At 46.5% G+C, this 13,036-nt stretch overlaps 1 long non-coding RNA gene across 2 annotated transcripts in view; it reads right to left on the bottom strand.

Annotated features, from left to right (window-relative positions):
* The window catches only part of LOC117361536, a 260,260-nt gene that overhangs the window by 133,485 nt on the left and 113,739 nt on the right, over positions 1–13,036 (bottom strand). The window lies entirely within an intron of this gene.

A 13,036-nucleotide genomic window follows, 5' to 3' on the forward strand; every position in this document is an offset into this window, starting at 1 on the left:
GGCTGGGGAGAAGAACAAAAGCATTCCTCCGTTCAAAACAGGCCGTTTCTGGACTGTTTTGAAAATAGTGGAAAGGCTCAAAGAAATGTCACTTATATGGTTCTGCTGAGGATTGCGATGAATGGAAACATTCGGCAATTAAGAAAGATTTTACTCCGGGCAACCAAATATTGATCGCTGATGGTGGCTTCTAAAGAAGAGAGAGAGAGAGAGAAAACAAAACAAAACAACAAAAACGAAGTTGGAAAACTTAAAAGGCCTGTCCTAGAGAATAATGGTAATTGCTGGTCTCTTGACGGATATGAGTGTCTTATGGCCGGCAGATTTGGCAGAGAAGGACTCTCTTGGTCAAATGCTACTGCGAAACATAGTTGTTTCCATTCATTGATGGGACACATCCCTGGATATTTATTATTTTTTTTTTATTTTAAGTATAATGCCTTTATTAGCTATCCCTAATGTGTGTGTGCGTTTTTTCAAACATCGGAAAATCAATTTTGAGATTTGCTTTTCCGGGTAGCAAGGTATCTTCTGAAAGAAGGCCGGATTTTTTTAGGTGCCAGTATGCGCTCAAGTTCAGTGAAAAACATCATTTAAACGGTGTTTTATGACGTTTTTCACTGATTTGCACCTAAAAAATGGCGCTGGAATAGCGCCGAATAGGTGTTTTACAGCGCCTAACGCCACTGTAGATTTGGCAAATGCTGGAAGTGGCATGAGGTGCCGTAAAACGCCTATAGAGGCACGATTCGCATCAAATCAAAAGGTAGGCGCCAGAAATGTAGGCCCGGAAAACCCTCGAAACCTTCGATTGCAGATGGCGGCCGTAGGCTTCCCTTTCCAGATTAAACTCCACTTTCTGCACATTCTTGTCTTGTTCAGAGTGACTTTATATAGTTACATTACATTACGGATTTCTATTCCGCCTATACCTTGCAGTTCAAGGCGGATTACAAAAGATTTGACTGGATATTTTCCAGTGAAGATACAATTATTATTATTATTATTTTTTTTTTTTACAACAGAGGAGATATAGCTGGAAAGATTCTGAGGGGATTTACAAGTTGGATAGCAAATTGACAGTGCAGAACTGTATGATATAAACAAAAAGATTACAATACATTTCAGGGATCTGTTTACTTGGTAGGTGATTTGGGGAGGATTTTATAGTTCAATAAAATGAATGGGGGTGCCTAAAAAGGGTGTGTGTTGATATCCATGTGGACAAATGCAAAGTGATGCACATTGGGAAGAATAACCTGAATAACAGTTACTGGATTCTAGGGTCCACCTTGGAGGTTAGCGCCCAAGAAAAGGATCCGAGTGTCATCATAGACAATATGATGAAACCTTCCACCCAATGTGCGGTGGTGGCCAAAAAAGCAAACAGGATGCTAGGAATTATTTAAAAAGGGATGGTTAATGAGCCTAAGAATGTTATAATGCCCCTGTATTGCTCCATGGTGTGACCTCAACTGGGAGTATTGCATTCAATTTGGGTCTCTTTATCTGAAGAAAGATATAGCAGCACTAGAAAAGGTTCAAAGAAGAGCGACCAAGATGGTAAAGCGGATGGAACTCCTCTCGTATGAGGAAAGACTAAAACAGGGCCCTTCAGCTTGGAAAAGAGACGGCTGAGGGGAGATAGGATGGAAGTCTACAAAATCCTGAGTGGAGTAGAACGGGTACAAGTGGATCGATTTTTCACTCCATCAAAAATTACAAAGACTAGAGGACACTTGAAGTTACAGGGAAATATTTCTAAAATCAATAGGAGGAAATTTTTTTTCACTCAGAGAATAGTTAAGCTTTGGAATGCGTCGCCAGAGGTTGTGGTAAGAGCAGATAGCGTAGCTGGTTTTAAGAAAGGTTTGGATAAGTTCCTGGAGGAAAAGTCCATAGTGTGTTATTGAGAAAGAAATGGTGGAAGCCACTCTTTGCCCTGTATTGGTAGCATGGAATATTGCTACACCTTGGGTTTTAGACAGGTACTAGTGACCTGGATTGGCCACTGTGAGAAAGGGCTACTGGGCTTGATGGACCATTGGTCTGACCCAATAAGGCTATTCTTATGTTCTTATTTTATAAAGGGTATGTACATACAGCAGATGTGTTCTTTATAAAACAAGTGTGTACCTAGGCAGTCCTACCATAGCTGAGATCGTCTTCATGCACCTTTTCTGACTCCAAGTACAATTTTCCTAAGTTAGTCCCTCTATTTCTATCTAATTCCTGTTACTCTTTCTTCTCTTTCAGGAGTTGATGTCAGAGAGGATAGAGGACTGGCAGAGCCAACATCATGTGACTAAGCACCAGTGTCCTGTGCCTGCTTCTTCTAAGTTTGCTGCCACTGCTATTCATCAGAAGAAGCAACAGTGGAGAAAAGACCCCAGATAGAAGGGGAGACAGAAAGAGGTTGAAAATGCTGAATGGAAGAGAAATAATGGCTAGAAAAGGAGATGCTGGATGGAAGAGGAGAGAAAGAGGGGGCACACTAGATGGAAAAGGGGTACAGAGAAGATGCTAGGTAGAAGGATGGGGCAAGAGAGGAAAGACATTGGATGTAAGTGGAAGAGAGAAAGAGGGGAAGCAATGGATAGAAGGTTAGTGAGAGAAAGAAGGGAGACTAGATGGAATGAGGGAGAAAAAGAGGAGAGATGCTAGAAGGATGGGACAGAAAGAGGGGAGATGGATGGAAGGGTAAGGAGAGAAAGGGGAATAGCTTGGATAGCAAGATGGGGAAAGAGGTGACATGGCTAGAAGGATGGAGGAAAATAGAGTGGAGACACTGAATAGAATGAAGGAGAAAGAGGGAAGATACTACATAGAAGAATGGGGGAGAGAAAGAAGATGCTGGATGAAAGGATGGGAAGACAGAGAGATCACTGAATGGAAAAGGATAGAGAAAAAGAGAGAAGATGCTGGGTAGAAGGATATAGAGAGAAGGAGACACTGGATGGAAGGAATAGGAGAGATGGGAAATGCTGGATGAAAGGATGGGAAGTGAAAGTGGGGAGACCCTGGATGGAAGGAGGGAGAGTGAAAGAGGGGCGATGCTAGATGGAAGCATGGGGAGAGAAAGAGGGGAGGAGCTGAAGGGGAGAGAGGGACATACTATATGGAGGAAGGAGATAAAGAACTGGTTAAAAGATAGAAAATAGAGATTGGGCTTTTTGAGTCCCATTAACCCAAGTATTGTCTGGATCCACATAGGTATCCACATATCTCCTCTGCCACCTTTCCTCTAAAGTATACAGATTGAGATCTCCAAATCTGTCCCCCATATGCCTTATGACCACACATCATTTTAGTAGCCCTCCTCTGGACCAACACCATCCTTTTTATATCTTTTTCAAGGTGCAGTCTCCAGAATTGTACACAATATTCGAAACGAGGTCTCACCAGAGTCTTATATAGGGGCATCAATACCTCCTTTTCTCTATTGACCATACCTCTTCTTGTGCACCTTAGCATCCTTCTAGCTTTCGCCATTACCTTTTCAACCTGTTTGGCCACCTTACGATCACATACAATCACACCCAAGTCCCACTCTTCTGACATGCACATAAGTTCTTCACCCTCTCTAAACTGTACCATTCCCTCAGGTTTTTGCAGCCCAAATGCATGATCTTGCATTTCTTAGCATTAAATTTTAGCTGCCAAATTTCAGACCATTCTTCAAGCTTCGCCAGGTCTTTCTTCATGTTATTCACATAATATGGCGCAATGACCTACAACACCTCTTCTCATCTACTGGTGCCATATTCTCAACGCCCAATGGTTGAAGCTTAGATGAAGGTTTTTGTTGGATCAAGTAAAAAAAAAAAATGTTTAGGGAATGAAGGATGCTTTCTGTGCAGAGAGGATGGAAAAAGTATACAATTCTTTCTAATCCAGTTTTTGAGCAATATAAAGGTTGTGATCTTATGGTCTTTTGAAGATGGTGTGCTTGCCAACACATACAGAGAGCAATAGAATTTGCTACCACTGAAAGCAATGAGTTTTGGGACCATTCCCAAGCAATAAAACAATGAAATATATTTTCCACTACTGAAATGAATTGGATCCTTGGTGCTGTGAGAAGGCCTTGCCAAAAGATCTGAGTTGCCTCTTCAATTGACTTGTCAACTTGTCAGCTGTATTTAAGCAAGACAGAGCTTAAATTGCATGAGGGACAGAATGACGTCTTACCGTAATGAGTAACATGTTCCTTGGCATGCTTGCTTTCTGGAGTGTCCTGCAGAGATGTCAAATATGGATCCAGGTACTCATGCTTGATTTCTGCTAGCTAATCCCATTCTCGTTTTCACTGACTATACTGTAGTTTATAGGGAAAGGATCTGAGATGCCAACTCTCCCTCTATTAGGAGCCCACCGTATGCATCCTGGAAGTTTCCAAGCACTGATGTATTTCAGTGGGAACAGTGATATGGCTGAGTGGGCTCCCATGAGACCTTTTTTAGGTTCTGTTATGAGAAGGAAGAATCTCACCCAGAGGAGTAGATGTGGTGGGTGCCACTCCATCTTCCTCATAGCAGAGTTCAACCTCACAGGCTTTGCCAGGTTTGCACAGTTGTCCCCTGTATTGAGAGTGCTGTCCATGTTCCCACTTAATTAAGGCTGACTTCATGGTAGGAAAGGAGCCAGGGAGTTTTCGATGCATAACGTGGTGTATTAAAAGATCTGCAGCAAATGTAATCAACATGACTGATGTTATGCTCTTGCTTCCATGACTCTTTGTATCCTAGTCTTGAATCAGCTGAAAGTAGCTGTGTTGGAAAATAAGACTTGGCACAAAATTTTAAGAACTGGCGGTGGTCTGTCAGTCAGTGGACAGAACTATAGTTCACTTGTCCAATAAGAAAGTGCTTTTCTCTGAAAAGGGGAACTGGAGCACGTTGGAAAGTAGAAAAGTGGATATCGATGTTCAGTGCAGTTTGGATTTGGTCATCGATTTGATATACCACCTTCTGGGGGTGATAACTTTGTTTTGAAAATTTAGCAGCAGACAACCTCTGACTAGACATCAAGAAGTCAGGTAAGGCGACAATGGAGGCAGGAGCGAGTGGGCGTCGCTCCTGCCTCTCTTCAAAGGTGCGGCGGGATAGACTCGGGGAAGGGGTGGGCGAGTGCTACTATAACCAGGCATTTAAATTTTTTAAATTGGGGTTTTAAGTCCAGAAAGGGATGGGCCACTAGACCCTCGGTGAAATTTTTTAAGGGTGGAGAACCACTAGACTGCCAGGGATGTTGTTCTGGAAGGATGGGAGGGGGCATTTGACATTTTTTTAAAAAAATATCATCTTTTCTGTCAATGCCTGAGCCAATCATGGCTCAGGCGCTGGCAGGGAGAGGGGCATCTGTCAATGAGCTGTGGATTTCTGCTGTGTTAAACAGTGACGGCAATCCACACGCTCGTTGATTAACTGCATCCCACAGCAATTTGTTTTGCGTGAATCCCGCGTGCGATCAGCAGCTCTAAAGCCCTACTTTCTGCATCGGCACCAGAGTAGAATGCAAACTTGAGCGACTGAGATCACGTATCATTTCCATATTCTATACATGGCACCTCGATTTGTCTGCTTAAATTTGGGTGCACTTCTGAGATGCATGCACAAATTAATTGGCTAGAGCCAATTAACATTAATATCTGGCTGCTAACAGCCCATTAAAATTTGTGTGTTCATCTGACAGCGCACTATACTATGAGGCATGGCGCCTAACCCTTATAGAATGTAACTCAACAGCAGGTGTGGCTATGGGAGAGGCATGAGTGTGGCAAGGGCATTCCAAAAAGTCACATGCATTCGTACCGAAACTGTCTCAGCACGCCTAACTAGATGGGCCATTTGGCCTTTAACTGCCGTCATGTTTCCAGTGCCAAAAGTTAGATGGGGGAATCAGTTCTATAATGGGTGCACACGCTATATAGAATCACACATGGCGCCGATTTTATACTGCAAGGATTTTTGAGAATTTTGACCATTATCCCAAGTGTTGTCTGGATCCACGTAGGTATTTAAACGTCTCTATCATATCTCCCCTTGCCCGCCTTTCCTCCAAAGTATACAGCGTGAGATCTTTAAGTCTGTCCCCATAAGCCATATGACGAAGACCACATACCATTTTAGTAGCCTCCAGAATTGTACACAATATTCTAAATGAGGTCTCGCCAGAGTCTTATACAGGGGCATCAATACCTCCTTTTTCCTACTGGCCATACCTCTCCCTATGCACCCTAGCATCCTTCTAGTTTTTGTTCCATAGGCGATTACCTATTATGACATCATAAATACTGGAGAACCAGAATAAATCTTTACTATTCTCAATAAATGGTTACCCGATGTGGGCTACGTTTCTCCCAAATGTGGGCTACATCAGGGGTTTTACTCAAATAATAGTAATTTACACGCTGATAACATACGTTATGACTCAGCACAAATGAGCAGATCTTCCTTTTAGCATCTGCAGGCATCAACGTGTGGCTTATCAAAGTTTGAGCAAACCGTGGCCCACGGTTAAACTTTTATTGAGAATAATAAAGATCTAATTTGATTGTATTTGGGATTTGCTTGTCTTCTTGTCTTCTGATACCTCTATTTTGGACTTCCGTCATAAATACTCTCCACAAGTTGTAGCACTAGATGAATTCCATTTCCTCCTACCTGGGTTCCATTCCAGTTGATTCCCTGCCTCAAATACAGAACCTACTTCCTTCTAGGTGGCTCCAAAGCTGGGATGCTCCAATCAATATCTGACAAATTGGAATCACCTATCAATTGCACTTCCTCTTTCATTGCAATTTTCTGAAAGTCTTCAATGAAATCTATATATTGTTTTTTACATAGTAACATAGTAGATGACGGCAGATAAAGACCCGAATGGTCCACCCAGTCTGCCCAACCTGATTCAATTTAAATTTTTTCTTCTTAGCTATTTCTAGGCAAGAATCCAAAGCTCTACCCGGTACTGTGTTTGGGTTCCAACTGCTGAAATCTCCGTCAAAACCTACTCCAGCCCATCTACACCCTCCCAGCCATTGAAGCCCTCTCCAGCCCATCCTCCCCCAAACGGCCATATACAGACCGTGCAAGTCTGCCCAGTACTGGCCTTAGTTCAATATTTAATATTATTTTCTGATTCTAGATCCTCTGTGTTCATCCCACACTTCTTTGAACTCAGTCACCGTTTTCCTCTCCACCACCTCTCTAGGGAGCGCATTCCAGGCATCCACCACCCTCTCCGTACAGTAGAATTTCCTAACATTGCCTTTGAATCTACCACCCCTCAACCTCAAATTATGTCCTCTGGTTTTACCATTTTCCTTTCTCTGGAAAAGATTATGTTCTACGTTAATACCCTTCAAGTATTTGAACGTCTGAATCATATCTCCCCTGTCTCTCCTTTCCTCTAGGGCAGGGGTGTCCAATGTTGGTCCTCGAGGGCCGCAATCCAGTCGGGTTTTCAGGATTTCCCCAATGAATATGCATGAGATCTATTAGCATACAATGAAAGCAGTGCATGCAAATAAACCTCATGTATATTCATTGGGGAAATCCTGAAAATCTGACTGGACTGCGGCCCTCGAGGACCGACATTGGACACCCCTGCTCTAGGGTATACATGTATACCTATAAAGGAGGTCTGTACTGTATATTACACCAATATAAAACAGATATTCCATTCCATGATATGATGTCACTTCCAGATTAACCCATGGTTAATCTTTCTTACTTCATACATCAAGCAGTCCAGTTGCTTTAAAATTATTTTTTACTAGTCTGTACCGTATTTTCACGCATATAACGCGCGCGTTATACACGTTTTTACCTACCGCGCATACCCCTCGCGCGTTATACGCGTGAGCGCGGTATACAAAAGTTTTTCTACATAGTTCCCACCCCGCCCGATGCCCGATTCACCCCCCCCAGCAGGACCGCTCGCACCCCCACCCCGAACGACCGCTCGCACGCGCTCCCACCCGCACCCGCATCCACGATCGGAGCAAGAGGGAGCCCAAGCCCTCTTGCCCGGCCGACTCCCCGACAATATCGGGCCAGGAGGGAGCCCAAACCCTCCTGGCCACGGCGACCCCCTACCCCCACCCCGCACTACATTACGGGCAGGAGGGATCCCAGGCCCTCCTGCCCTCGACGCAAACCCCCCTCCCTCCAACGACCGCCCCCCCCCAAGAACCTCCGACTGCCCCCCCAGCCCCCCAGACGGGAGCCAAAACCGCCTGTCCGGCAGGCAGCCAACGACGGAATGAGGCCGGATTGGCCCATCCGTCCCAAAGCTCTGCCTACTGGTGGAGCCTAAGGCGCGTGGGCCAATCAGAATAGGCCCTGGAAGCCTTAGGTCCCACCTGGGGGCGCGGCCTGAGGCACATGGGCCCAACCCGACCATGTGCCTCAGGCCGCGCCCCCAGGTGGGACCTAAGGCTCCAGGGCCTATTCTGATTGGCCCACGCGCCTTAGGCCCCACCAGTAGGCGGAGCTTTGGGACGGATGGGCCAATCCGGCCTCATTCCGTCGTTGGCTGCCTGCCGGACAGGCGGTTTTGGCTCCCGTCTGGGGGCTGGGGGGCTGGGGGGGCGATCGGAGGTTCTTGGGGGGGCGGTCGTTGGAGGGAGGGGGGTTTGCGTCGAGGGCAGGAGGGCCTGGGATCCCTCCTGCCCGTAATGTAGTGCGGGGTGGGGGTAGGGGGTCGCCGTGGCCAGGAGGGTTTGGGCTCCCTCCTGGCCCGATATTGTCGGGGAGTCGGCCAGGCAAGAGGGCTTGGGCTCCCTCTTGCTCCGATCGTGGATGCGGGTGCGGGTGGGAGCGCGTGCGAGCGGTCGTTCGGGGTGGGGGTGCGAGCGGTCCTGCCGGGGGGGGGCAGAGCGGGTAAACGGAGAGTCGGGACAGCGCACGGAGAGTCGGGGAGGGCGAAAGGAGAGTCGGGGTGGCCAGAGGAGAGTCGGGGCGGGCGAAAGGACAGTCGGGCAGCATGCGCGTTATACCCGTGAGCGCGGTATACAAAAGTTTTTATACATAAAATCGTGGTTTCTGCGCGCTATACCCGTGTGCGCGTTATACACGGGTGCGCGTTATCTGCGTGAAAATACGGTAAGCCCGTTACATCAACAGGTGCTAGAATATATGCCTGTCTTTCTTTCTGTCTCTCTCCCTACCCCTGTCTTTTTCTTTCTGTCTCTCTCCCTCTCCGCTGTCTTTCTTTCTGCCTGTCTCACTCCCTGGCCCCCTTTGTCTGTCTGTCTTTCTGTCTCTCTCCTGGCCCCTGTGTTTTTCTTCCTTTCTTTCTGTTTCCCTCCCTACTTCCCTGTGCAGCAGCCACAGCATTCCCTTTTCCTCCATTTCCCTGTGCAGCAGCATTTTTTCCCTCCCCCCACTTCCCTGTGCAGAAGCCGAAGCAGCATTCCCTCCCCCTCCATTTCCCTGTGTAGCAGCATTTTTCCCTCCCTCCCACTTCCTTGTTCAGAAGCCGAAGCAGCATTCCCTCCCCCTCCATTTCCCTGTTCAGCAGCATTTTTTTCCTTCCCCCTCACTTCCCTGTGCAGCAGCCACAGCATTCCCTCCCCCTCCATTTCCCTGTGCAGTAGCATTTTTTCCCTCCCCCCACTTCCCTGTGCAGAAGCCAAAGCAGCATTCCCTCCCCCTCCATTTCCTTGTGCAGCAGCATTTTTCCCTCCCCCCCACTTCCCTATGCAAAAGCCGAAGCAGCATTCCCTCCCCTCCATTTTTCCTGTGCAGCAGCATTTTTTCCATCCCCTCCCCCCACTTCCCTGTGCAGCAGCCACAGCATTCCCTCCCCCTCCATTTCCTGTGAAACAGCAGGATTTCTCCATCACCCTACTCGTCTCGCGGTCTGGCCGGCTCCCTTGCCGGAGTTATTTTTAAGTTTAAAGGTGCCGCCGCGGCTCCTCTAACGATCCCCGCCTGCATCGGAAGTCTTCTCTGATGCAGGTGTGGCTCATGAGAGGAGCCGCGGCAGCACCTGTAAACTGAAAAATAACTCCAGCAAGGGAGAACGGCCAACTGGCAGTTCAATGAGAGCCACAGCTTCAAAACGGAGCCCTCTGTCGGGCAGTGGATTTGCTCACCTTTGGGATTTTTGAAGCCTGCTCCCTGCGTGCCTTTCCTTAGTGTATTTTTTAGTTGAAAAATGCGGCGGCAGCTCCTCTCATGATCCCACCTGCATCGGAAGTCCGACGCAGGTGGGGATCGTGAGAGGAGCCACCGCCGCGTCTTTCAACTTAAAAATACAGTACGGCACGGCGAGCAGGGCCAAACCGAACAACAGCACGGAAAACAGAATCTTAAGCGCGCCTGCGCACTCTTACCTGCCGGAGACCTACAGCTCATAGAAAATGGAACACGCAGGTAACAGTGCGCATGTGCACTTAGGGTTTTATTATATTAGATATATATAAGAACATGCCATACTGGGACAGAATTTAGGTCCTTCAAGCCCAGTATCTTGTTTCCAACAGTGGCCAACCCAGGTCCCAAGTACCTAGCTAGATCCCAAGTAGTAAAACAGATTTTATGCTGTTTATCCTAGGAATAAGCTGTGGATTTCCCCAAGCCATCTCAATAATGGCCAATGGACTTCTCTCTTAGGAAATTATCCAAACCTTTTTTTAAACCCTGCTAAGTTAACAGATTCCACCACATTTTCCTGCAATGAATTTCAGAGTTTAATTACACGTCGTGTGAAGAAATATTTTCTCCGGTTTGTTTTAAATCTACTACTTAGTAGCTCCATTGCATGGCCCCCTAGTCCTAGTAATTTTGGAAAAAGTGAACAGCGATTCATATCTACCCTTTCCACTCCACTCAGTATGTTATAGACCTCTATCATATCACCCCTGAGCTGTCTCTTCTCCAAGCTGAAGAGCCCCAGCCACATTAGCCTTTCCTCATAGGGAAGCCATTCCATCCCTTTTATCATTTTCGCCGCCCTTCTCTAATTCTGCTATATCTTTTTTGAGATATGGCGACCAGAACCACACACTGTATTTGAGGTGCGGCCGTACTACAGAGCGATACAAGGGCATTATAACATTTTCATCTTTTTTTTTTCCATTCCTTTCCTGGTCATTCCCAACATTTTATTTGCTTTCTTAACCGCCGCCGCACATTGAGCTGAGGCACTTAGGCGCCCGTTACAGAATTGTGCTCAGCGGCGCCTAACTTAAAACTTAAGTACTTGTAGTGGTATAAGCCAGGGTTTTAGAGGCCTACATTATAGGCACCTAAGGGCAAATTCTATAAGATGCGCCCAAAAGTTAGGCGCCTAATTAGACACTGTTCAGCGCGATTCAAGTAAAATTGGGTGCTGTTTAATGAATCACGCTGAGCGGAACCTATTTTGGAGGCGCCCATTAAATAGGCCAGCTTTAGGCCCGACTAAAAGTTAGGCGCCTAGCTGAGCGCTTAAGCAAGAAGGTGCTAACATGTAGCCACGCCCACGCCTAACATGCATAGCGCCTATTTTTTTGAAGGCCGCCTAAATTTTTAGAGGCGCCTTGTTACAGAATCACGCTTTCTTGTTAGGCGCCTACGTTTCAATCAGCGATGATTAAAAAACTCAATTGAGCTTGTTATTCAATTTAGATAGGCGCCTAGCTAGGTGGGCGCTTCCGAAATAGTTGCCTAAACTTTAGGCGCTGGTTACAGAATTTGGACCCTAAGGCGCCTTGTTGAAAAGAGAAGACTGAGAGGGGACATGATCGAAACATTCAAAATACTGAAGGGAATGCACTTAGTAGATAAAGACAGGTTGTTCACCCTCTCAAAGGTAGGGAGAACGACAGGGCACTCTCTAAAGTTGAAAGGGGATAGATTCCGTACAAACATAAGGAAGTTCTTCTTCACCCAGAGAGTGGTAGAAATCTGGAACGCTCTTCCGGAGGCTGTTATAGGGGAAAACACCCTCCAGGGATTCAAGACAAAGTAGATAAAGACAGATTGTTCACCCTCTCCAAAGTAGAGAGAACGAGAGAGCACTCTAAAGTTGAAAGGGGATAGATTCCGTACAAACGTAAGGAAGTTCTTCTTCACCCAGAGAGTGGTAGAAAACTGGAACGCTCTTCCAGTGGCTGTTATAGGGGAAAACACCCTCCAGGGATTCAAGACAAAGTAGATAAAGACAGATTGTTCACCCTCTCCAAAGTAGAGAGAACGAGAGAGCACTCTAAAGTTGAAAGGGGATAGATTCCGTACAAACGTAAAGAAGTTCTTCTTCACCCAGAGAGTGGTAGAAATCTGGAACGCTCTTCCAGTGGCTGTTATAGGGGAAAACACCCTCCAGGGATTCAAGACAAAGTAGATAAAGACAGATTGTTCACCCTCTCCAAAGTAGAGAGAACGAGAGAGCACTCTAAAGTTGAAAGGGGATAGATTCCGTACAAACGTAAGGAAGTTCTTCTTCACCCAGAGAGTGGTAGAGAGCTGGAACGCTCTTCCAGTGGCTGTTATAGGGGAAAACACCCTCTAGGGATTCAAGACAAGGTTAGAAAAGTTCCTTCTGAACCGGAATGTACACAAGTAAGGCTAGATTTAATCAGGACTCTGGTCTTTAACCTAAGGGCTGCCGTGCGAGCGGACTGCTGGGCACAATGGACCACTGGTCTGACCCAGCAGCGGCAATTCTTATGTTCTTTTCACCATATTTTGGCGATCTGCACGAGGCAGGAGCGTAGGAAGATTGCTCCTGCCGCGAAAGCCCGCTAGACCACCAGGTAAGGTCGGGATGCTGGGGGAAGGTGGGAGGGAGGCGGGGGTGGGTCAGAGCCGGATATTCGCGGTATTTCCCTATTCGTGCTGCGGCTCTGCCCCTATCCCCCGCGAATAACGAGGGAGATGTGTAAAGGATCTTGCTTTGAATTTAAGGACTAGAGATAAGAAACTATTTGAGGACTTTATGAATTGATTTAGCTTTTTTTTTTAGATGTGTTTTTACTCAAGCAATAGCATGTCTCGGGAAGGGACAGCTGTCTGTCTGTCTGATACGACGCACACACAACACGTGG

Source organism: Geotrypetes seraphini, chromosome 5 (assembly GCF_902459505.1).
Source record: "Geotrypetes seraphini chromosome 5, aGeoSer1.1, whole genome shotgun sequence".
NCBI classification, from domain to species: Eukaryota; Metazoa; Chordata; class Amphibia; order Gymnophiona; family Dermophiidae; genus Geotrypetes; species Geotrypetes seraphini.